Consider the following 26,518-nt stretch of genomic DNA (forward strand, 5'->3'; position numbering starts at 1 on the left):
TAATTCAAAAAGATACAGGCACCCCAAAGTTCACAGCAGCACTCTTTACAACAGCCAAGACATGGAAACAACATAAATGCCCATCGACAGATACTAGATAAAGAAGTTGTGGTATATTTATACAATGAAATACTACTCAGCCATAAAAAGGAATAAAATAACACCATTTGCAGCAACATGCATGAACCTGAAGACTGTCATTCTAAGTGAAGTAACCCAGAAAGAGAAAGAAAAATACCATATGATATCACTTATATATGAAATCGAAAAAAAAGAAAAAAAAGAAAAGAAAAAAAGACACAAATGAACTTATTTGCAAAACAGAAACAGACTCACAGACATAGAAAACAAAATTCTGGTTACCAGGGGGGAAAGGGAGTGGAAGGGATAAATTGGGAGTTTGAGATTTACAGATAATAACTGCTATATATAAAACAGATAAACAACAAAGTCCTACTGTATACAGCACAGGCAACTATGTTCAATATCTTGTAGTAACCTATAATGAAAAAGAACATGAAAAGGAATATATGTGTGTATATGTATGACTGAAACATTATGTTGTACATCAGAAATTGATGCAACATTGAAAACTGACCATACCTCAATAAAAAAAAAAAAAAGAGACCAAACTTTAAGGGTTATGGTGAGAGTCAGAGGAGGTGATGGTTATAAAGCATCTGGCACATGGACTTCAAACAAATGTTACTTCCCTCTTCCCTCCAATTACTGGATAAGTGCCTTAAAAATTTGAGTTGAACTGGGGGTAAAAATAAAATAGTATTCTGGATAGAGAACCAGATATACCTAAACTGGACAGTTACGTTTTCTGAAGGGGTATCACCAAAGAAAAATGCCAGACAAGTGGAAAGGAAAACAGCATTGTGTTACTAACTGGGGCTTTGGTGCCAAACCCCAAGGCAGGGCAGGAGAGTCACCTGGGCTGGGTCGCACCGCATGAAAGTCTTCTTGTCTAAGGTTGGTGCAGTCTAAACAGCCTCTGGCCAAAGTCAACCCAGACTCTAGCTCTCCTTCACCCTGTGTTCCCTCACCTGCAAACTGACCCTGGACATTCAGGGGGAGGGAGCGGTCTCTAAGAGGCAAGGCTGGAGTTCTGTGTTATCCGGTCAGGAAGCCAGAAGAGAGAGAAGAGCAAAAGACAGACAGACCTACACAAAGACATTATGCCCTGCCCTGAAAAGTCCAGCCCTAGAAAATGGACCCCAAGCAATGTCCTGAAATAGCGCTGGTCAGACCCACATCACTCCTGGTGATGGGGACAGTGTTTCTTGCCACTGGTTTTGATTAGGAGCCTGGAGGGAAGGAGGAGGCTGTTTAGAAGACTCTAACTGGATAATCCTGCTGGCATGGAGATAACCTGTAACGATTTCAGGCTGGCCTTACAAAGTCACTGGGGAGGGACGTGGTAAAAGAATAGATTCCTGGGTCCAGCCCTGAAGACTGGGATCAGCAGATCCAGAGTGGACCCTGAGAATCTATATTCTGCAAGTTGACGTATCATCACGTGGGGAAGGTTCCTGAGATGGTTGGGGTTTTTTGTCTCGTTGTTTGGGTCCATCTCCTGGTCTCCTTCTCAGACTGTTTCCATTTCCATGTCACCTGAGTCTTGCCATTGACACTTTCCTTAGTGAGTTCTGCTCCTTCCCTGGGTCCAAAACCCTAACCTCCTCTGAAGAAATGTTTCCCCTCCAACTCCGCTGACCTGCAAAGCCACCACCGTGGGTTTTGGTTAGGAATGTGTTTTTCCAAAGGATTTTTATTTCTGGCTGTGTTTCTTTGAGAGGGCCCTGCATCTTAGGCAACCTTGTGTTCCTCTGACAGTAGGCATGTTGGAAAAGTCTGGTAACAATTTATCATGGAAAAGTCTGCATCTTCAGAGTTCAAAAGTTGAAGGACCAAAGAGTCACATGGTTGAATACATGGATTCACACACACACGCACGCGTGCGCAGACACAGAAGAAAACAGAACCAAAATGTGGAAAATTCTGGGCACACGCACCAGACCCATGAGGACCATGGAAATGCCAATACATACATTGGGTTACATTTCTCTAGGCAGCTGCACCCCCTCCCAAAGTGCACTGAGTTCCCTTCCTCGGGGACTGGATGTAACAACAGGCATTGACATGCCAAGGCCACCAGCATAATTTGCCTGAACCCCATACCTTACTCTCCCCCAATCTGGATCCATCAACCAATCCCTGACATTTCATTCTAAACTCCATCTTCAACCGCTCTGTCCCTGACCACTTCCCCACCTCCTCAGCCATCCTTAATCCTCCTCCAGAGTGGGAAGCTGATTATTAAAGTGAGTCTCAGGAGTGGCAGGAGAACATCTACACATGACTCAGCTGAAGTCACTGTCAAGGACAGATCTCCATGCAGAAACAGATCATGACATACGACACACACACCAAAGAAACCTCAACCCACTTGAGGAGCATCAGAAAAGTGAAACATCCTAGACATTCCTTCTTAATGGTCAATACTCCAAATATTCCACTGGATCAGAGACAGCAGCGGGTGTCATCTGAAGTCCACGATGGAAGCGTGGAGGAGCACAAATACATGTATTAAATTGGAACGTTCTCTCTGAAACGGGAAGGAGGAGGGCCTGGCAGACGTGTGAGTGACATGTGTGCCAGGCCCCTGTGCTGTCAGCAGAGTCCCAGGTGCTTAAGGGCAGGGAAGTTCTGGGAAGATAACTGTTTTTGTCAGCTACCGTGTGAAAGGAGACAATCCTTTGGTCAACTTACTTTGAGACATGTTTCTGCCAGGACAGAGTAATATCTCCATAGATTTCCAGAATCATGGAGTACTAAAACTGAAAAGCACTCACATGCCCAAAAATGTGTTCAAGAAAACACTGGCTGCATTGGATGTAAAATGGTGCAAAGGCAGGGAGAAGGGAGATGGGAAATTCTACCATAAATAAAGTGATTTTTTTTCATTACAGGACTTTTCAGAGCCTTTAGTGGCTAAAGCACATTGTAAATTTCAAAAGGGAGATGGGTAGATAATGTTTTCCAAGCTGACTTCAGCAAAGAATCTTTTTCTGAGATGTATCTTTTAGGACAACTATCTTAGAAACATTTTAGGGGAACACAAACCAATCTAACAATTTCCACCAACTGACAGAGGAGAAAACTAGGGCCCAAAGGCAAAGAGATTAGCCCTAAATAGCCCACAGGTTAGTGGAAGCCCAGGTCTCCCGACTTGGTGACTCTCCAGTCTATCCAGCTCAGATCTCCCTCCTGCCCTGAAGACCAATGGCCAACTGCCGACTGGCCATCTCTATTTGTACACGACACAGGCTCTTCAAATGTACCATCCCCCAAATCAACCCTGACACCTCCTTGCCCAGATCCACCCCTTCTCAAATGGTCCCCACCTCAGGGGGAATGGTACCACTATATATCCAACAACCCAAGTCAGAATCCTAGGAATCAACCCTGACCCCTTCTTTTCCCTCGTTTATTCTTCTCACATCCATTCATCAGGTCTTCCTTACTTGGCACCCTAAATATCCCTGGAATCCTTCCACTTGTCTTCATCCTCCCCACCACTTCCCCACTTCAGGCTACCATCTTGCTTGCTTGGATGACTGCAGCGGTCTGCTAGCAACAACAAAGGCCTCCCTCCAATCTATTTCCCAAGGTGCATCCTTCTAAAATTCAAATCTGATCATATTTCAGCTTTCCTTAAATCTCTTCAAAGTTTCCCCATTACTCTCGGGAAAAAAAATCTCAAATCCTTAACGTGGCCTATAAGCTTATAAGGCACCCACCCACCTCTCCAGACTGACCTTGCACCAACCTTCCTTTCACACGGTATACTCCACATGGACTGAATTCTCAGTCCTTGAATATGCCTCTGGTAGGCAGCCTCTAAAATGACACCAATGACCCCTGTTCCAGGACTGAAGCACATGTACAATCCCTCTCCCTGAAGTATAAGCTGGACCCAGTGACTCACTTCCAATGAAAAGAACATGACAAAAGTGTAAGATGTCACTCCCAAGATTAGGTTGCAAAAAGATTCTGGCATCTATTGTTCCCCCCCTCTCCCTCCCTCCCTCTGTTTCTCTCTCTCCCTCTCCCTACCCCCCAGGCTGCCATATTGCAAGTAGCTCTATGGAGGGGCTCAGGTCACAAGAAATTGATACCACCAGCCAGCAGTCAGAGGGAAACTCAGGCAAAGCCACACCAGATTCCTAACCCAGAGATACTGACATAATAAATGTTGTTTTGAGTCGTTATATTTTGGAGTCATCTGTTATGCAGCACTGAATAACTACTAAACCCCTATAGACTTATTTCTGAGCAACTGCACATGCTGTTCCCAACTCCTGCATCACTCCTCCTACTTCTCCCAATGAATGCCTCTGGTAGGCATGTCATCTGACTCCAATTCATTCTCTGGTCTCAAGTGAGGTGACACCTCCTCCAGGAAGCCTTCTTTGACTTCCCTCATTATAGCATGGATCACACCAGACAGTAAGCTCCCTGAGGACAGGCATCATGACTGTCATAATTTACTTTGGATGCCCTATACCCAAAAAAGAACTGGCCGTAGAAGATGGGTTGTAAATATCTCCTGAATGAATGAAGGTCATAGAAAGGCTTCTCTTCTCCATGCTGAGCTGTCTTCTCCAGTACATTGACTCAGTATCATGTAGACATTGACTATGTCCTGAGTTTCTAGAAGTCATGCTTTTAATTTACATAGTGATAATATTGAACTTGAATCTGATATTTCCACTGAGCTTTAACAAATCATATTCTCATTCATTATCTTTTTTCACTTTCACAATAACTAGCGGGGCATCAATATCCTCGTTTTACACATAAGAAAAATGAGACAAAAGGACCTGAGTAAGTTTCATCCACTCCCAAGTACAAAACTTGAGTCTCGAAATTCGTCTCCAAAGTCAGCCTAGGACTGCTCTCTGAAGGAAGGTTATCAGATGAACGTATACTCTAATTGCTAAATAATTTTGCTAGAATGATGCAGATTGCCTTTCATACATGACTGATGCTTTCAGTTCATCACCCAGGCATCTTGGTAAGCAAATAAATTACAAGATGAAATTTTTAGTCTCTAAGGGGAAAACACAACAGAATCAAGGAAATAAAGCAAAATCTAATTAAATCAGATCCGGAAAAAGGGAAGTTATGAAAAAAATCAGTGAAAAGCAAAGCATTTGGAAAGAAATCAGCTCCATTGCTTTCAGATACAGTTCAGTAAGTTTATAAATTGTTAGGGGGGAAAAAAGTAGGAATAAGCAAAATGGAATAGTGAAAAAAAGGAACCATTTATAACAGGCTGCTTTACTGACCAACGCATCAAATGTAAGTTTCCAGACTGGGCTTTATGACTCTAAGTAGTCACAAGTCACTTGGTTGTTGTTTTTTGAGTTTTTTTTTTTTAAACTCCATAAGGATGCTATTCACTATGTGTGAGTAACATTTCTAAACCCATGAAGTTCTGAATTAAATGCAATTCAATGAAAAACAATCATACTAATACCAGTTGCAGTCTATACAGTGGGGAAAATGCTTTCTAACCAAGGACTTTTGCATTTTCAGTAATCACACGCGTGTGGGTAGCTCACAGACACATGCACCACATGCTGAACTCCACTCAACCGTAGAGAAGATTCTAGAAAAGTCTGCAAAGCATGAGCTATGGCTACACATGTGCTTCATTGGCCCTCATATTTTTTAATTAGTTATCATTTTTTAATTATTACAGGGTTGACATAAATTCCAGATTTCCAGCATCTGGGCCCACATCCTCACATGGCAAACACTGACTGGAACTCATTAAGGATTTCCCCCTTGTCCAGGACATGTGGTCCCGGTATCTCATCCCCTACTTCTTCTGTGACCAGCCCATCTCTGGCATTTACGGTGTTTTCCTGGCCACTAAGGGCATGGGGTTGAGAGCCCTGTGCTAAAAATGATGGCTGCCATTTTTTAAAAATTCCATTGGTTAAAACACTTATGCAAGTGACCTTTAGGAAAAGAGAATTTTTTTTAAAGTGTTACCAGGAACCCATCAGGCAACCTTTCTTCTTTCACTTCCTTCCCAGCCTCTCAATCACGGCATCTTTGCTCCTCTCTGTGTCTCTTTGCCGTTTTTCCCCTGTACTGAGGTCAGTTTCTCCATAACATCAGTTGTAAGTGCAAAATAGCCAGCCCGACTGGGCATCTATTTCTTGGTCTTTCAGCTCAGCTTTCACAGCTCTCCTGGCCCAGTGTCTCATTTTCCCAAATCCAATTTGCACAAACAGGAATCGAATTGATCTAGTTATCTGCTCAAGCTGGTCACTCCGTGAACCAGGGTGCCTGGGACCCTGCCCTAATAGCAAGGTGGGGGTTATGTGGCACAGAATATGGCTTCCCAGAGCATCGAGGATTCTAAGACACACTCCCTTCAAGGGCAGGCAGGCTATGGCCCCACCACTACTATAGCCTCGGCCTCCCCAAATTATGATCCTAAGTTTTAAGCAATGTGCCTTCTCTGCTTGCATGAGCTGTGGCCTGGCTGTGGCCTGGTGTCCAGAGGGCAGAGCGATGCACAAAGGAATAATGCATTTCACTTGGCGACGGAGCCCTCCGCCACGTACACGAATGGAAGCAGTTAGCTGCTGTAATGTATTTGTAATGCTCCTTTGTTTCCTCTCTGCGCCTGTTGGCCCTTCAAAACAGTGTGAGTCCACCCTAGAACAGTAATTGGGCTTCTTCTAGCCAATGCTGGGGTCCACGCCTGCTGCACCGCCTCTGGAGTGGCCATAGCCAATTGGCCTTTATTGGCCCGACTTTGGGAACTCCACGTGACTTGCCTTTGAGATACAACAAAGAGCGTTTCTATACTCTCTGGCTCCTCCCAGCTCTGAGAGAGCCAGGAGCAGAGTGTGATTCTCAGGTTCCAGTTCACCGTGCAGAAGCAAGGAACTCTGAGCTGCAGGAGAGGCGGAGGGCATGGTGGTTAAGCACCTGGGACCTGGCTGTCATCCCAGCTCTGCCAGGAAAGTGCTGTGTGATCTCTGGCAAGTCACTTCACCTCTCTGAACTTCACAGTCTCCATCTGTTCAGTACAGATAGTAACTCCTCTCTGGAGTGTTGAGGACAAGGTGATAAATGTAAGCAACCCTCAGGGCTTAGATCGATATACAGTAAATAGTATTTCACTTTCTCTCCTCTCAAATCCCCTCTCTTCTAAATATTTAAAAGAGGTGGTCAGGATTTGAACTAGTACTTGGGTGTATTCTCATGCAAATCTGTGCCCAGAGAGGTTCAATCCCTCCCCTCTTGCTGGCTCCTTAGGCTGTGTCCATTTTAAACTCTAACACACAATGCTTCATGCACATCTTGTACATATAAGTTTTCCTCCACGTGTATTTCTGTTCGATAAATTTCTAGTACTGCCATCACCAGGTCAAAGGATTTTCACTCCTAACTGCCAGATGTCACAGGGCTCATTTGAACTGTTTTGGCGGGTGGAAGTGTCCCCTTGGCTCCACCAGCCACCCCGTCATCCTCAGCCTCCTAGTCCTCAGAGGGAGGCAGAGGGAAGCCCTGGCTGGCTTGTGGCAGCTTTCACACTTCCTGTCTTTCTGCAACTAGCAGAAGGCCCTCGACGCCTTCAGCAGAGACTGGGCTCAAGTGGAGTTCCCGTTTCCAAAAAAGAACAAGATGTAAAATTGGACAAGCTCCGTTCAAACCCTTGTTGCGTCTGTTGCTGGCTGTGTGACCTGGGGTAAGTCTCTCAACATCTCTGAGATTTTATAAAAAGAGTGACAAAAAGCATACACGTGGACTGGTGGCAAGGCTTGGAAATAATGGATATAAAGCCCTGAATGCAGTGCCTGACACCCAGGCTATTATCATTTTATCTTTGGTCCCCAGTACTTGAGAGTGATGCATTTCTTTCCCCTCCCAGGCTTCTCTGCTCCTTTCTTTGACATTTGACCAAGAATTCTGAACAGAGCACCGAGAAATGCTGCATCCCATCTCCCAAGTACAAGCCTCAGGGTCCATTCAAAACCCTTTCAAATACCTTCCACTTGAGATTCAGTGGCTGAGAAGGTCAACTCACTGAGAGTCAGAGACAAAGGGGACATTTGTCTAGGTTAGCCTCAGCACGGCTGTCAGGGAGCTTGAGGACTCTTTCCCTGAAAGCAGGATTATTATTACTATTATTGTTGTTGCTGCCATCGCCATTGCTGTTGTTTTGATAGTTGTGATGGCACGGGGGAACCATGCTCACTCACAGATAAGGGCACAGGGAACCCAGTCTCAACTCCAAAGACCACTATCCCCTCTGAGACCAGACCATTTGATTGGAACCTACAGTAGAAATTGGCATCTGACAGTCACTCGACATCAGCAGCTATTTAGTGAGCACCTGCTGTGTGCCAGGCCTTGAGCAACGTTCCAGGCACACGGCGAGCAAATGAGGGAAGATTCTTCCCTGGGGGAACTCAGAGTCCAGTGGGGGAGACAGTCACTACATAAGGGGTTGGTGTGATTTGGTTTTTAAGCACATAATGGCAAACTGTGATTCCTGCCGCAGAACAGAGTACAGTGCTTAAGACCAACAAGGGATGGAGACAGAAAGATTTGGGGATGCCCAGCGGGTGGAAGGAGGTCTTAGAAAGCTGTGTGGCACTGGACTAAGCCCTCACCTCTCTGAGCCTATTCCCAGTAATTTAAACAAGGGGGCACATTACCTGTCCCTGAGCTGCTAGGGCATGAAATGTCATCTTCCATGGAGGGGTCCAGCACAGGTCCTGCCTGCAGTGGCCTCTAAGTGGGGCTAGTTCCTCTGCATTGGCTGATCCCAGGCTTACGCTGCCAGACTGTTCTGCCCTTGGAACATTCCAGTTCATGCTGGATGCCTGGGGAGAGCAAAAAGAGACCCAGTTGCCCGTAAGCTCAGGCAGAGGCGTTCGGAATTTAGGAACTTCCCAAGTAGCCTTTCCAGGGCACACCCTGATTTTAGGAAGAGATCCTACCTGCCTCTTCTTCCTAAAATGTCACATCCCGGCGACACGAACCAAACAGCCCTGTCTTCATTACGGTATTGTCATTGCTGAGTTTACTGCTACTATTACTACTACTAATAATGATGATGGCGGTGTTGATACAGCAGCCTGTCTGCCCGGTCAATCTGTTAAGGGCTTCCACGACTTCCTCTACACGCCCCATATCCATCCAACTAACTCTCAGAAAGAAAGGGGTCATCTAATAGTCTAATGCAAGCATGGCAAGCATTTTATGGCAAGGGCCAGAGAGTAAACATTTTAGGGTTTGCGGAACACACCATCTCTCTCACGACTGTTCGACTCGTCCCTCATAGTGTGAGAGCAGCCATCAGAAAAGATGCAAGCAAAAGGATAAGGCCGTGTCCCAATAAAACTTCATTTATAAAGCCAGGCAGTGGGTGCTGGACTGGGTTGATGTGCAGGCTATGATGTTCATAAATTTAAAGGTTCATCTGTCTTTGTGAAGGGAGGTTGTAGAGCAGCAGCAAACGATACAGGTGCTATGGTGCAATTCGTAATGAATATGAGTATCTACTGATCACAAAAATATGATCCCCCAATTACAACCATTAGAAATTAATAAGCCTTCGTAGATCAGAGCAAAGATAAATCTACAGGACAAATGAAAATCTATCATAACAGGAAGTGAATGGGTGGGAACATACCGCTTAGAGTAAAATTTATGGTGCTAACATAAGGTCAGTATTTGGAAAAGGGCCATGTCTCAAATAACACAGATGAAAATGAAGCTGATCTGCTCTGAGCCTCCTGTATGATGCCTGGGAAAGAGTCTCCAGTGATGAGAGAGACACAGGTGGGATGTTTGGGAAGGGTTTAAAGAAAAGAGTTTTTTAAATGGGAAGGTTGGGGAAGGCATCAATTTCTAAGTTAATGTATTATTTTAACATAGTAAGTGATTTGAAATATTGTTTCTATAACTCAATTAATACATCAAATAGTAGGAGATATTTGATTATTTCATCTCCACATGCTTAAAAGCTGGTACATTTGAGCTGTTTAAAAAATGGTAATTTCTCCTTGGGGAAAGAGGAGTACACATTATGGTCAGGCAGAACTGGTATCATCTGCTTTCTTTCCAGAGCCGCTGCAGGGCTTGGCACACAGTGGGTAGTAATGAAGAAAATGAGTGAATGAGAGAGTCAGTGAATGAATGAATGAATGAATGAACGAACGAACGAATGAACGAACAAAACATTTAAGCCCTCCCCGTTAAGCACACCACCTCAAAAAGACTCAAACTCTAGCCATTAAAGAGATCCATAACCATTTGGCCAACAATGGAAAATTCACTTAATCCTCATCTGGGCATTGCCTCTCCCAGAATTTAGCATCCTAAACACTTTCTCAAACAGGAAAGGCCAGGAAAAGCCAGAGGATTCCCTCAGAGCTCCTGGACCTCAACTTCCCCGAAGCAGCACAAGCCAAGCCAGACACAACCCTGCCCCCGAAAGGGCACGGGCAGAGATGGTTAAGGTGGGATTCTGGAAACTGTCTCTCCCTGGGAGAAAGAAATCAGTGCAACTCAAGACTTAGACTGTTCTTTCTGCTGTCCATGGTGACTTTGCATAGAGGCCTGAGAGTCTTGCTGGGAAAGGATGCTGGGGCAAAGCAAGAGATGGAAAGGGATGGGAACAGGAAGATCTCTGACAGCAAGGCAGCTGGGACCAGTCAAAGCTAACAGTATTGACTGAGGGCTCCCATGTGCCAGGCACTCTGCCCAGGCTTTACCCAACTCGCCTCACCTGCACCATTAGCCCCATCTGATGACAGAGCCAAGCTACTGGGCAACACGGCTCAAGACCACAGGGCCAGCCCAAGGAGAAGCAGGAGTGCACCTTTGCGGTCCGTCTGCAAAGACTGAGCTTTTAACCACCAAGTCCAGGCTTCCTCTCCATGTTTGAACTGGTAACCACAGCAATAATAACAGAATCAATAAAAATAACTAACACCTAGACTTCCTATAATAGGCTTTACGCACACTGGAGTCACGATCATTCTCCCCATTTTATAGATGAGGAAACTAAGGCACAAAGAGGTATGAGTAACTTGCTCAGGTTAGCTAGGGAGTGGCAGAGCCAAGAGCTGGGTGAACAACTGTCCCAGTTTGCTCAGGACTGTTTCCATTTTAGTACTGAAAGCTGTGTCCTAGAAAATCTCTCGGACGGGGGCAAACAAGGTCAGCTGGTCACCCTAACCAGGAGTAGGGAGCAAAGGACATGTTCTTAACCAGTTCCTGACCCCGCTCTGGGTGTAACTGTTACGGGCATGAGCTTTGAAGTCAGGGCAAGACCCAGGTTCAAGTCCAGCCTTTGCTTAGCCGCAGGGTCTGTACAGCTTAGTTTTCCTTATCTGTAAAGTAGGAATGGTACAATCTACTTCATTTTCTTGTTTCCAAGCCCAGGAACGGGCACAGGAAGAATGCCCAGCCCTGGTTAGATCGTATGGTCACCCTCATCATTGTAATAACAGGTTAGTCTGGAGGGAGCGTGGTGGGAACTGCTCAGGCAGGAAGGTGTGTTAAGAAAGGATTAAACGGCACATCTGCTGAGGCAGGGGAAGGGGAACCCGTGTCGCCCTCAGGTCACACCAGCTGCTGTCATCTCCCGTCCCAGGCGCCCAGATATCCTGGCGGGGTGAGGAGGCATCTGTGCCGCCCACTCAATCCTGTCTCAGCCTCAGCTGCCAGCATTAAGCTCCAGAGCCCAGGGAGAGCCCCTCTGGCTTCCTCCCACCTCCTCTCCTCCCCCGGCTATTTGTGGCCCTTGTACTATTACAGGGGACGGGGAGGTGATGCTGGTCTCTTCCGTCACATGCTCTATTCCAGAACAATGGGAATCAGGATGTTCAGCCCATCAGATCCTCTAATTGTCTCACCATTCTCTCTCTCGGCATCCCAGCCCGGCAGCCCTGCCCAGCCTCAGCACTCCATGAATAATCAGGCCAGCACTGACAATCAATTATGTGTTTCTCCACCTCCCATGCTAATTCGGATTCCAGCCCTGATGAAGGTCATCATTCAGTCACTTTACAAACACTGAGGGAGGCCGGGTACCCCAGTGAGCCTGTGCTCTGGAGTCAGGTGACTCAAGGTTCGACTGCAGCTCACCACCCACCAACTGCCTGACCTGGGTGTCAAGTTTGTTAGCCTCTCCCAGTGTCCACACTGGGCAACAGGCTAATAATAATACTCACCACACAGTGTGGTGTAAAACCCTTAGAATAATCCCTGGCAATTAGTAGGTGCTCAATAAATATTACTTATCATTATTCACAGCACTATTCATGTTAATATGACTGTCTTATACTTTAGGTAAACAACCCTTTCATTACATCCTTGTTTCTGGGCTGTATCAAAAGTACAGTTGACTCCTGAAAAATGCAGGGGTTAGGGGCACCGACCCTCCACACAGTCGAAAAATCCCTGTATAACTTTTGACTTTCCAAAAACTTTACTACTACTAATTGCCTACTGTTAACCAGAAGCCTTACAGAGAACATAAACAGTCGATCAACACACATTTTGTATGTGACATGTATTATATTCTTACAATAAAGTAAGCTGGAGAAAAAAAGATTTCATTCAGAAAATCATAAGGAAAATACATTTACAGTACTGAACTGCATTTTATCAATGCCGTCAGTTTATGTCATCTGTTAACAAGATGTATCATTTGTCAGTACCTAAGTCAATATTGTCTTATGACTCAAAACACTGCAAATAGTGTATATATTACTAACACTAGACATCAAAAACAAAAAGATAATGTGAAAAAGAAATTCACATTTATTTACAGGTACAATGATTCATGCATTGACAACAAAGAAAAGGCGTTGATTGCTCTGTAGTTACCTAGTATAACTGGAGGCACCATGTATGGTCTTTAAATGTGGGCATAAGTTTTGATAAATCTTAATTTTTTATAATAGATTTGTGTTTATTTTTGGTAGCAAACAATAAAATAGACTCGTATCTCTCTATATATATTCTATGCCTTCATGACACATCTACTAACTTTCTCTTAATTTTTTTGATATTTCTAGGCTAGGCACTTCGTCTGCAAGTTTTTCCAAATTGTCACAAATCTTCGATATTTTTTCCAAAATATTTATCGGAAAAAATCCATGTATAAGTGGACCCACACAATTCAAACCTGTGTTGCTCAAGGGTCAACTGTACAGAACAGCACCTTGAGGGAAAAATCTTACAAGGGGCTGAATATTAAGGAACACAATCTTCTCTCGCTAGTATCATGCACTCGGGGCCAATTTCATGGGCATGTGGCCAGTGCACGGGGGCTCACACCCAGAAGGGCCTTGTGCTTGAGTTTCACTGTCCTGTGGTCTATGCTGAACTGAGTGGTGTAAGTGAACTCCAGTGGACAACTGAGTGTGCACTGAGGTGGATCCTGGGCTCCAGTGCCACCCACCTCCTGCCCCCACCCCCTACGAAGTACACAGCTGATACTGTACCCACCTCCCTAAGTAACTTGGATGTGTGATTTTGCTAATAGAACCTCTGTCTCTCTTCTCTGTGTTCACAAATACTCCCTTCCACGTAGGAGCAAACTGGGGAAATAAAAGAAAAATAAGAGAAAGCAATGAAGGAAGGAAGGAAATCTCACTCCACCATCCATGTCATCCCATTGCAGTCTGGCTTGGGAAACAGACCCCAACTCTGGAGCACATCACTTTGCCTCTCTGAGGCTCTGTTTACTCATCTGTAAGGTGGGTATAAAGTCTTCTTTCTGGGATGCTCAGAGGATTAACTGAGATAGTGCTGGACTTGCTTCTGTGTTTGGCATTGAGAGAATACTCAATAAATGGCATTTCAATAATAAGAATAAGTGGGGGAGGGTATAGCTCAGTGGTAGAGCACACACTTAGCATGCACGAGGTCCTGGGTTCAATCCCCAGTACCTCCATTAAAATCAATCAATCAATCTATCAATCAATCTATCTATCTATCTATCTATCTATCTATCTATCTATCTATCTATCTATCTTACCACCACCACCCCCCAAAAAGAGGAGGAGGAGGAAGAGGAGAATGGTAGTTACATGGTAACTAGACTTATCATAGTGATCATTTTAAAATGTATAGAAATAGTGACTCACTATATTGTGCACCAGGAACTAACAAGAGTGTTGGAGGTCAATTATACATCAAAAACAAACAATTCATAGAGAAAGAGATCAGGCCCATGGTTATCAGAGGCGGGTGTTGCAGGAGCAGGAATTGAATGAAGGGAGTCAAAAAGAACAGACTTCCAGTTATAAGATAAACAAGTGCTAAGGATGTAACCTACAACGTGATTACTAGAAGCAACACGTCTGTATGTTACTTGCTTAATAACTTTCATAGGTGAGTCCTAAGAGTTCTCATCACAATGAAAAAATAATCTTTAAAATTCTGTTATTTTCAATCTAGATAAGATGATGGACGTTTACTAAACTTATAGTGGTCATCATTCCACGGTGTACAAGTCGAATGATTCTGCTGTACTGTTTATCTTCAACCTACAGTGTTGTAGGTCAATTTATCTCAAACTGGAAGAAAAGCAGCAGCAGCTGTCAAACCTGGTGTCACTGATTACACAGTCCAGTCCTACGACCAGATCAAAACTGTTTCCTCTCCGAGCTCAACCTGTAAATTGGTTCTTCTGCTCGTGAGGGATGCAAAATCTTCCTTATTTTTCTCTCACACCTCTTTTGTTGTTCCCTACACCTCTTCTCTGGGTCACTTCCCCTCCTGGGCAGCAGGCCTTGTCCCCAGAGCTTCCTGGCCCTGGTGCGTCTGGGCACTTCTATCCCAAGCTGCGCCAGTCAAATCCTGGCTGCTTATAACCCAGACATTCACCAAACCTACATTTGCATCAAGTGCCTGGACAGGCTGGTGGCTGTGCTTTACGATTCTTTTTTCATTATTACTACAAGCAAAAAAGATATAACGAAACTACATCTGAACACATAAATTGAGGTGGGAGACAGCCACTGAGTCAGGCATTGATCTTTTGTTTGTGTAAGAGATTCACTCAGCAAATCCTTTTTATGGCTGTAGTAAAGACGGAAGCTGTACTTCAGCTGCAATGATGGTAGATTCCCAACGAGGAATAAATTTTCATGATCAGTTGACGTTTGTCTGGTCAGAGGACCAATTCCTCTTCTTCCTTCCACAATTCAGAATGAGCTACACTCACATAACTAATTTTTTTTTAAATGCATCACTACTCATTGGAGAGTAATTTGGCAGAGTAGTTCTCATGAGCCCCGACAATGTCAAAACTTCTCAATCCAACAAATCTGCCTGCGAAGACCTCACCTAAGCAAATACTCTGAAATGGGGGAGGGGGGCAAAGTGACTAATTTCACAACAATATTTTATTATAGTTTTAAGTTTAACAGTTAAGAATAGGAAATAGTTGGATCACTACATAAGGGTCTTACTAATCCAATGTTCTGGTTATCTCTTGTTATGTTAAAAAAAAATTCCAAAGCTTAATGACTTGACCACAATTCTTTACTTTGCTGATGAATCTGCCATGTGGACAGGGCTGGATTGCAGGGAGAGTGTCCCCTCTCTGTTCTATATGTCTGTTCTTAGCTGAGTTAACTCAAAAAAGCGAAGGGCTGGGACAGTGTGGATCTGTGGTCTCTTGACATAGTATTTTCAATATGGTAACCTCAAGATAGCCTGATGTCTTAAATGATGGCTCAGGACTCCAAGGGACAGAAAGTAGAATCTGCCAGTTTCTTAAGGTTTGGGGCAAGAACCAGCCACAGCGTAACTTCTGCTCTCTTCTATCGATCAAAATCACAGAACACCATGCCTCTGTTCAGGGAATGGGCCATAGTCCCCACCTCTTCCTGGAAGGTGTATCTAAGAATTTGCAGCCATCTTTCATTCCCCCAAGTCAGTTATGCTGTAGTCATGCATGATGCAATGTCAGGGCATCACTAAAAATGATGTTAATGAAGAGATATAAATGTTTATGCTAGATTGAGGTTAAAAAAAACCTGGCTAAAAAACTTTATAGATAGCTTGATCCAAACACCAAAATGCTATAACTGGTTGCTAGAAAGCTGAGTTTTTTCCTTCTTTATATTTTTTGTTTTCTAAGATTTTCACAGGCCATGCCCAGCCCATAGCCCTGCCCTGTCTGGCTCTTATGTCATTTTAACCTTGAGAAAAGTTCATGTCCAAATCAGAATTTTTCAGATCCAGTGAGGAATTCTGTGCATCCACAGCTCCTGTTGGCTGATGGGTTACTGGCAACCCCATAGGCAGAAGGTAGATTCCCCAGTTAGCCATAGCCCCTCACTGGCCTGCTTCCTGCATTTATGACTCCTGCCCAACCCCTCTGGGCATTTGAGTTTGCAATCCCACAAACCATATTTATAACTGAAAATCAACAAATACAGACAGCTTCAGAAAACAAATCTAAGGCAAAGCACATTGGGGTAATTTGTCTGCAAAGAGGAGAATAGTGCCTGGGATGCAAAACACCCCTGATTTCCCTACACCTTGTACAAACGGGTCCTTATTCCAGGCCTCTTGGACGGCCTCTCTCCCCACGCCCATCTCACACTTGCTCCCCAAGGCACATCGTAGGTAAGACGTGGTGGTCTAGGGCCACTGAGTGTCCTCTGCAATGCAGCCAAGCCCCAAGAAAGGAGTAGGGAGAAAAGGCTGGGCAGCTGAAGGAAGGGCTAGAAACGTGAGATCAAGAGCAGGTCAGCCACTGGCATGGGAGTAGGTGCCTTGGGTTTGGGATGAAAGAGACAAAGAATGAAGTCAGGGTAAAAGGAAAGAGCGTGAAATGGCCATTTCATGCCTCCTAGCAAACAAGACAGAGGGCAGCAAACCCTGGCCGCCCTAACTGCTTCCACGATCGCTAGCAAATTGCCCTGCAGACAGCTGGCAGGAACCTGGACCCCTCTTCCCAAATTATAGTTACGTGAGTCACCAACTTTGTGACTTTTGCTCTATGTGCAAATCACCTGGGCCATTATCCATTTAATATTTTTTTCTTTAAATTGATGTTAAGTGGAATCCTTTAAAAACCTCAATTTTGTCCTCTGTAATTCCCTTTGAGAATCACAGGTGATGTGCTACACACACCCACAGACACACAGGTGCACACACGCGTGCACACTGCCATGCTGCAGCTGGCCTGGGAGGTTCCCAAAGGCCAGTTCAATTTGCAGGGATTTTGCAAGCCAGCTGTGAAATGCACCCATTTGAAAAAATTAAATTATATAAGCTTGCAATTAAGTTTTTTCAAAGATAAAGGTAATGAATACCCAGAGCTCATCCCTTCCTAATTATTTTACTGCATATCACTATGATCTGTGTCCTTGAGGTTATTCTCAACTGTTGTATCTGTGTGATGTAAACACTGTATTAATAGCAGACTCCAGTACCTCTCTTTCCAACCCTGTGTTTGATGACACATTGGCAGCTAGGAATATTTACACCATGGAAACCAGCAAATGCTCCACTTTCTTCCCCTGGAGGACTGATGGCTAAACATTCACCGGCAGGCCATACCTTTGTGTAATTATTAAATACACATTATGCGTCTAGTATGAATGTAATATAAATATATTTCCCCTAATGCACACTGAAACAAACTCAGCTGCCAGTGTGGAATATATATATATATATATATATATATTCCTGTACTCCCTAAAAGGTCTTGGTGTCCATCAGTGAGGAGGTGCAGCGATCTGATCCTCACTAGCTCAGCCCGCCAGTCACTCATTAGGGAAAGTGAGGCCTGGAGGAGATGAGTGAGTTCACAGAGACTACGCTGGGGATTCAAGGCCAACTCCAGCTTCTGCCCCTCTGCCCTCAGCAGTTGCATCTCTCTGTTCAATGCTGCCTCCCTCTGTGATGGTACCAAGTCGCATCCCCGAAGTACACTATTCAGAAACGGCTGGAACAAGAGGGAACAGCCCGAATGAGGGGGGAAGGGAGGGAGCTGAGGGGGCTAAAAGGGTCATTACAAATTCACACAATTAATTAGACAATGCTGGGGACACAGCCATTGATAAGGATGGCAGGGGGCCTGTTCCCCGGGGCCCCTTGTGGGTTACCGCAAGCAAAGCTCAATGGTCTGCCTCCCTCTCAAGACACCTCCCCAAACCCGCTTAAATATTTGATGCAAAATTAAAGCCCGTTCCAACTTTTATGAGCCATGTAGCAGTGTCTGCTACTGCTGGACGCCTACCACCCCCACCATTTCCCAAGGAGCCCCCCACCCCCCATCCTGGGCAGCCTCGTCCTCCATCAAGCCAAGTGCATTAGGACAATTAGCACCAGCCCACTGGCGCCAATTAGCAGCCAATAGTGTCTATATTATGGAGAGAGAGCAGCGGGGGCGCCTGTGTCTCCAGCCGGCCTTCACACTCAATTACATTAAGTGGAGGCTCCAAGCTGCGGTTGGTGGGATGGACAGTTGCTGGAGTAACTGTGTCTTCTCTGTGCTGCAGGTGATCTTCCCCTGGCTCCCTGATCTGGGACTGACTCCTTGTCCACTTACATCAATACACACTCCTTCCAAACGCAGGAAAGGGGAAGGCGTGGGGTGGAGGCTGCAGTGTCCAGAGACCAGGAAGTCACGGAGTTAAATCCTCATGTGGATCATTCATTCATTCATTCAGCAAATATTCATGGAGGGTCTGCTGTGTACCTAGAATGCTTTTACAGCCAGAAGCAGCCACAAAATTGGCATTGCTCAATGCAAAATGAAAATATGAGACTCATTCGAAAACTACTAAGAACTTCACAACGATGGCACAGAGCATTAAATCAACTGCAGAGTCCTTCCTAGCAGGAGACCTTCTGAGCCCACGGCCCTACACAACAGCACAGTTGTGTATCTGTGGGGTCAGCCCTATCTGTGTTTTGGGATATGGTAGTGAACAAATCTGAACTAAAACACCTGCCTTCCGGGGACCTCACGTTTTAGTGGAGGGGGACAGTCAGAAAATTGTAAACAAAGTAGATAAGTAAATTAGCAAGTTTATAAGAAGGTAATAAGTACAGTAGGAAAACGGAAAAAGAGCACGGTGAGAAAGATCAGGAGGGACAAGAGAGTGAGCAGGGGGCAGGGTTAAATGGATACTGAGAGAGTTCTCGAGATGGTGAGATTCAAACAGTCTAAGGAGGTGAGGGAGTGAGCCTTGCAGGTGAGGGAACAGCCAGTGCAAAGGTGTGGCAGCTGTAGCAGAGGTGTATTTGTTATATTCAAAGAGTGGCAAAGAGGTCAGGGTGGCTAGACTGAAGAGGGGGAGTAGGAGATGGAGGCCCAAGAATTAAGAAAGGATGGTGGGGCACTGGGCACCCGTGAAGAGTCTACCCCAGGGGTCAGCAAATGTTTCCAGGAAAAGGCGAGAGAGCAAGTATTGTAGACCCTCTAGGCCCTATGCTTTCTGTGACATCCATTCAGTTCTGCCCCTATAGCATGAAATCACCCATATTTGATACTGAAACAAATGGGCATGGCTGTGTTCCAGTAAAACTTTATGGACACTGAAATTTGAGTCTCCTACAATCATCACATGCCATGAAATAGTATTTTTCTTTTGCTTTCTTCTACAACCATTGCAAAATACAAAAACCAATCTTAGTTCAGAGCATACAAAAAAAGGGCAGCAAGCCAGATCTGGCCCAGTTGCTATAGTTTATCAACCCCAGTTTTCTGAGTAATCCAGGGGAGATGAGAGTAGGAACACACATAAAAGCAGTGGGGAGATTCTGGATGTATTTTATGGTAGAGCCAGCAGGACTTCCTAGAGGTCAACCTCAGGACGGATAGAAAAGAGAGAAAAGCCAGAGATGAATCCAAAGTTGGGGGCCTGAACAACCAGAAGGATAAGATTCAAGATGCACCTGAGTGGAGAAGACAGTGGGAGGCGATGGGGTGAGGGAGGGGCGGGTGAGGATGGTAATAATCGTAAGAGCTCTTTGCTAGTTATTTAACTGGGTATTTAATATGTGCTCCGTACTGTAAGAACCACTCTGCTTAAGCCTTACATAAAGGTATTCAGAGAGCTTGACTCTATTCCTGTCTCAACCCATTTCACAGATGTGGACACTGAGTCTCAAAGGCGTGAACTCTTTCTCCAAGATCACCAAGCAGTTAAGTTGCAGGCATAGGTCTTTCCCACTCTGGAGTCTGCATTCTGCAGTATTATGTGACTCTGCCCAGACTGCTTGGAAACCTCATCTGAAGCAAGAAACTCTAAAACAGACAGGAGAAGCCTTTCCCAAGCCCACGTGTTGGTTTTCGCTTTAACTTCAGTATTGGTTTAGGGGTGTGTATGTTTCAACAAGCCTCTCCCGGTCTCTGTGCCTCAGTCTCCCCCATCTTTTCATGCAGCTGTAGGACCAGATGCTTTCCCAGGTTCCTTCCTGACCTAACATTTGCTAACACCACGATTACTCAGCTTCTGAGCAAAGCAACCCATGCAGGGATGTTCCAACAGCCTAAGGAAAGAGTTAATTCCCTGTGAAATTACTGGGGATTATTTACGACTTTACACAGCGTTTTATACCTTTAAGTGCTTTTTGATCACTTAGAAGCTAATCCCAGGTGGAGGCTAGAGGCCTGTAAGAAAGCCCCTGTCAAGTGGAAGCTGGAATCCGAAGGAGCTGGCAGATCTGGGGCAGGGGATGATGCCTGCTGGAAAGGCAGCCCTCCCCCTGCCCACCTCCAGCAGGCCCCCTACCCCAAGAACTGCCACTGGGTCACCTTGCCACTGGCCTGCAGCCTCAGTAGAACGGGGCATGCGCCAAACCCCCCATGTGCACCTGACCAGATGGCAAGATGGGTGAATGTGAGTGAAACAGCCCCTGCCCTTGGGGAGCGTAGGGTCCGACTAGGGGAGATGTGACTTACATGCAAGCCTGGAACCAGACTCTGGGAGCTGGTCGATGGCCCGATGCAAAAGGGAAGCACTGAGTCATTCAGCAGTGGAGATAATGTGGTGGCCAGACCCAAGGCTCCTGAAGGCTCTCAAGTCCATACAGTGGGCCGGGGAAGGACAACGGTGGGTGATGTCTTCCCAGAGAGAAGACGTGGGCTTAGTTTTGAAGGATTCCTTTATGCATCAACTCTGAGCATCTCTGACATGCCAGGCACTGTCCCAGATGCTCTGCTCAGCTGGAGAGTCAGTGGTCAGTTGGAATGTGTCAGTTCTTAGGAATCTTGGTGGGAAAGGCATTTATTAATTCATGCCCACCCCCCAAAGAAACTGTGAAAGCCACAAACTGAAAATTGACTCAGCCGGAATTTGCTGATAAAGCCTCCATAAGTGCGGGGTACCTTTTGAGGGTCGAGGGTGAGAGGAATAAGTACGCAGAAATAAGTACGGAGGTGAAATGCTCTACAGAATGAGGTATCCAGCCCCCTTCGTTACCATGCCTCACAGTCATGTTGCCCCCTAGTGCCCAGGGGCGAGTCTTCAATCCTCCCAAGCCTCAGTCTTTTCATCTATTAAATGGAGAGGAGAATCCCTACCTTCTGGGTCACTGGAGGGGATAATGAAATACAATGACAAATGTGAGTAATCAGTCATTGCAGTATTTTTGAGCACCTACTATATAACCAGGCACTCCTCTAAACTTCACATGAACTATACCATTGGCTCCCCTCAGCTACCTTTCAACATAGAAGCTTATATCAGCCCCATTTTACAGATGAAGAAACTGAGACTTGGCAGGATACATGATGTGCCCAAGTTACTGGCTGAGTACACAGCCAGGAAGAGCTGCGACCAGCCTAAGAGGAAGCACAGAGAACTGATGCACATCGTGAGATACAATGCAAGTAACCAGTAGCTGTGAGCTTTTAAAAATGGTTGCCATTCCACATTAAGAAATGGAGATACTGGAAGGTCAGAGAGACTAAGTGAATAGCGTGAAGTCAAAAAGGCAGTGAGGGAGGAGACCTGTAGAGGAATTTCAGGCCGGAGCCCATGTACACGTGACCTTCTCAGCCTGTGGCTCCAGGTGGATCCTGGGGGTGTCCGTGCTACCCTGACGATTCCACTGTGCTCTCCTTCCCCAGGGCCTCTCATTCTCCAGCTACGAGAGCTGATCTTAGGGAAGGGCAGGCTGAACAGGCACCTCCTCGTCCCTGGGAAACAGCCCTGGATGCCTCCGCCTATGGCCCAACCCAGGGTGGGAATTTTTCAGCACCTGCCCTAGCCAGAGCCCCAGAGGCTCCAGGCTCATCCCGGCTCCCATCTTTCTGTTAAGTCCTGGTTGAATTTATCTCCTCTGCCCTATATTTTAATTATTCAAAGTCCAAACTTTTGCTCTATCTTTCCCTCCTTCTCTTAATGCTCACCTGACCTCTCCTCCCTCTGTGAGCTTCTTGTCCAAATGCAGACCTTGCCCTCTGTGTTCAAGCTGAATTCCCACATTCACTCAGGACTTAACGTGCACATGCATACATCCCACGTGTGTATCTTCTCTGTACCAATGGGTTTTGCTTGGTCACATTTCTAACTCCCCACAACTGTAACTACAGAATCAGCAACTGAACATATATTCAAACCCAGTTCTTCCCAACTAATGGTGCTGTAATAATTACAAAAAGAAGGAAGAGGAGGATCCCTGTTTTTATTCACGCTCATTAGGTGCCAGGAACTGCTACAAAGAGAGGCTTTAAATGCATGTCTCACTTGAATTTCTGAACAAGCCAATGCAGAAAAGAAAACTGAGGCTCAGAGAAGTTAAGTAACTTGGCCAAGGTCACATTTCCCCATTTCTACTTCTGGACAAGTGGTCAGGCACTTATCCCCAAGGGCCTCCCACATAAGCCTGTTGGGCCAAGATGCCCCAGTTGGAGGAGGTCTTGGCTAAACACATCCCCAAGGGCCAGAGAGAAGGACTAGGGGGCAGAGGTGTCCCAATTCAATCTAGTTGAACTTCCATCCTGCCTTTGCAAGGACTCAAGGCTCCAAGGCAAAATGCTGGCCAACTCCTAAAGCCGGGGCAAGGACAAAAGAGAACTAATTAAGATTGAAAGCAAGACAGGGACCCCGAGCGCTGCCTCCTTTTACTTCAGAGACGCCTGATAGCTCTACATTTCACTTGTTTCTTTGCAGACATCCCCAGTGGCATCTTCAAGAGACCTGGATGAACCAAAAAGTAAGACTTTCTGTCCATGTTGATGAGGGACCCACCCTGAGGAGGAGCTTATTTAATATGAATGAGCAAGTGCACATGTTAAAATCAAACATCACCCAGTGCTCATCTTCTCACTTACTAATGCCCAGTGATCTTAATTGCTCTGGGAGCTGCGTTATTTTCATGGGCACCAGGAAGACACATTATTGTGGGCTGAGAATATGGACTGTGGGTTCGTTCAGTCACCAAATGGCTCACTCATTCATCCTCAAGACAACTGCCAATTCCTTCCTCCCTTCATTTATTCTCAAGACCTATCTCCAAGCCCCTATTTCACTGGGATTTCTGTACAAGTATAATTTTGTTTTAAAAAACTTTATTTCTCAGTCTTCCCTGTTGGTTTCATTCTAGCCAAATGAGTGGGTGTATCTAGTTGACGCTTTTTTGTCCCTTTACTCTTCTGCTAGTTTGGAAAGCAGATGCAATGCCTGGAGGCAGAGCAGCCATTTTGTAATCATGAGGCATTAAGCATGAAGAGAAGCAAGCTAAGAATATCACAGAAGGATACTGGAGCCGCTAAACTGATTCCAACATCCATCTCCCTCTGGACTTCTTGTTATGTAAGGAAAACAAGCAATTGTTTCACTCACATAAGAGTTGAATTTTTCTCATAATTGTAGCCAAATGTACCCCTGATATAAGTGACAATTATGAGCAAGACAGCCCTTCCCCTCTCCTAATCTAGTGAGACGGGGTGAGAAAGAAAATAAAAGATGTGATAAAAAAAGAAAGTGCCATGTACGTACGGTTCTGTTGTCATCATCCAGGGAAATGGAGACAAGGACATTTCCTGCCCAAACCCTGCCCATAAGGTATTCTCATTTCTTTATCTAGAAGCCCCTGACTCTAACAGAGCTCCCTCCAGCGGAAGCCACCCACGGTCCCTGCTCTGGTGTGTACTGCCACACCTCACCTACTAGTACAAATTCCAGAGTTCAGATCACATGCAATGAAAGAATTTCTAGATTATCACCCATTTTAGGTTGGCTCACACTTTTGATACATATGTCCACTTCTGTCACCAGTCCCATTTTTTTCCTTCTCTCTAATTTAATGTCCCAGCAACTTCTCTCTTCTATACTGGCCAGCAAGGACAAGACTGCTTTCTATCCCCAGGTCTATCCCTCAGTTCCAAGGTGCAGTGACCCTCCTTAAACTCACAGATAGGAAAAATGATCCCAGTTGCAGATTTGGTGCCTAATAATGAGGAAGGAAAACGGTGATGACTATTTTTATTTGTAATAATAGTAACCACAAACAGTAATGGATCATTGATCATGTGGGCCAGTCTAGAAGAGCCCTCACACTCCTACTCTCCCAGAGAGCCTAGAAGCTCCTGACATGCAGGACTATGTGTGTTGTCTCCGCAATGGGGATCCAATGCCTGGTGCAGACTAAGTACTCAGTATTTATCACGTGAGTAAATCCTCACCACAACCTAATGCGGTAAGTATGATGATCAATCCCATTTTACAGATGAGGAAACTGAGGCTCAGAGAGGGAAAGGGATCAGCCTAAGGTCACATAGCTGGCACTGGTGGGGCTAAGATTTGAACTCACGTGACCTGTGCTCTAAACACCATCTCCGGGACTCAGGGCTGTGTTTTGGTCTATTTGGCCACACTTGGACATGTCCAGTGAAATTCAGGTATGAAAAAAGTACAAGGACTGTGCCATTTGTGAAGGGCTTTGATTTTTCACTTTGTTGAAATAAAAAGGCTCATGGCTGATTCACTGCTGCTTTCTTATAAATAACATCCCAAGCCACATAGGGAGGGAGCATGCCACGAAGAAACTGTGACGGTGAAAAAAAAAATCACTGTTTGAGAGCATGAGTTGAAGGCAATTATTCAGATTATCAAACCACCCTTCACAACGGATTCTGAGCAGGGTTCATTTAAACAGCAGCCCCCTTTCCCTTTGGCTTACAAATGCAGTCACTGATTCATTCATTCAGCCAACATGTATCAAGCCTCTACTGTAAGCCAGGAATTGTTACAGACACTGAAGCCATAACTTTGAACAAAGAAGACAAAATCCCTGCCTTCACAGGGCTTATATCCTAAAGCAAGGAGACTGATAATGTGATTGGCTGGGAAATACTCCCCCGCAGAGGGTCCACGTCTTCATCCCTGGACCTGCAACATTATCTTATATGAGAAAGTGGGGGAGGTCTTTACAGATGTAATTAAATCAAGAATCTTGAGATGGGGAGATTATCCTGGATTCTCTGGGTGGGCTCTAAACACAGCAGTTACAAGAGGGAGGCAAGGGAGATTTTACATGCACAGAAGAGGAAGTGATGTGAAGAGAGAGCAAAGAGCTGTGAAGAGCTGGTCTGGAAGACTGGAGGGATGCGGACCCAAGCCGAGCAGCAATGGAAGCTGGAAGAGGCAAGACTTCATTCCTTTGATCCTCCAGGGGACGCCCTACTGACACCTTGATGTTGACTGGGTGATACTGATTTCACATTTCTGACCTCTAGAACTGTGAAAAGTAAACATCTGCTATTTGAAGCCCCCAGGTTAGTGCTGATTTGTTCCAGGAGCCCTAGGAAGTTAATACAGATAATTTTCTTTTAATCTGATAGATGAACAGTACAGCAGCAGTTGCTGTTTAGAAAGGATTCAGTGCACGCGCATCTTTCCGGAAGAAGCCCCCGCATGCAGTACCTCCCTCCTGTAATGGAAAGTCCAGTGGCAGCTTCTCAGCCCTAAGGAAAGCCCTGACTTCCTGGCTTCACTTTCCTTCTCCTTCGCTCCTTGTCAGCACAATCCCAAGGCCACAGTGGAGCCTGGATGGGGCCTTCGGCCTGCATCCTGTTTAAGCCGGGAGACTTCCCTCGCCAATTAGAGGTTTCCCCTTCAGCTGGCCCTGCTTTCCCCACACCTGCCGGGGGAAGCACGTGGCGGCCATCAGACCCCATTTGTGCCATGGTCTCGTGTCACCATTGTTCCAGAGTTGGCAACCGCTCTGCAAAAGTGACCCCATTTGGGAATGTTTGGGAGAGACAGAGCGAAAGATCGACACAGCCCTCTTCTGGGGGAAAAAAAAATGCAGTGATCACAGCCCCCCCTTGACCAGGTGCCGGATTTTGTACCCTCACTGCTGCAGGCATGGCCCAGGCGTCTGCAGTGTCCACAGCCTCAGACCTGCCCATTCAAGACCTGCATTTTAACAAGATTCCCGGATGATTCATCTGTCAGAAAGAGAGACAGGGGTG

The sequence above is a fragment of the Vicugna pacos genome, chromosome 32 (assembly GCF_048564905.1).
Source record: "Vicugna pacos chromosome 32, VicPac4, whole genome shotgun sequence".
Classification (NCBI taxonomy): domain Eukaryota; kingdom Metazoa; phylum Chordata; class Mammalia; order Artiodactyla; family Camelidae; genus Vicugna; species Vicugna pacos.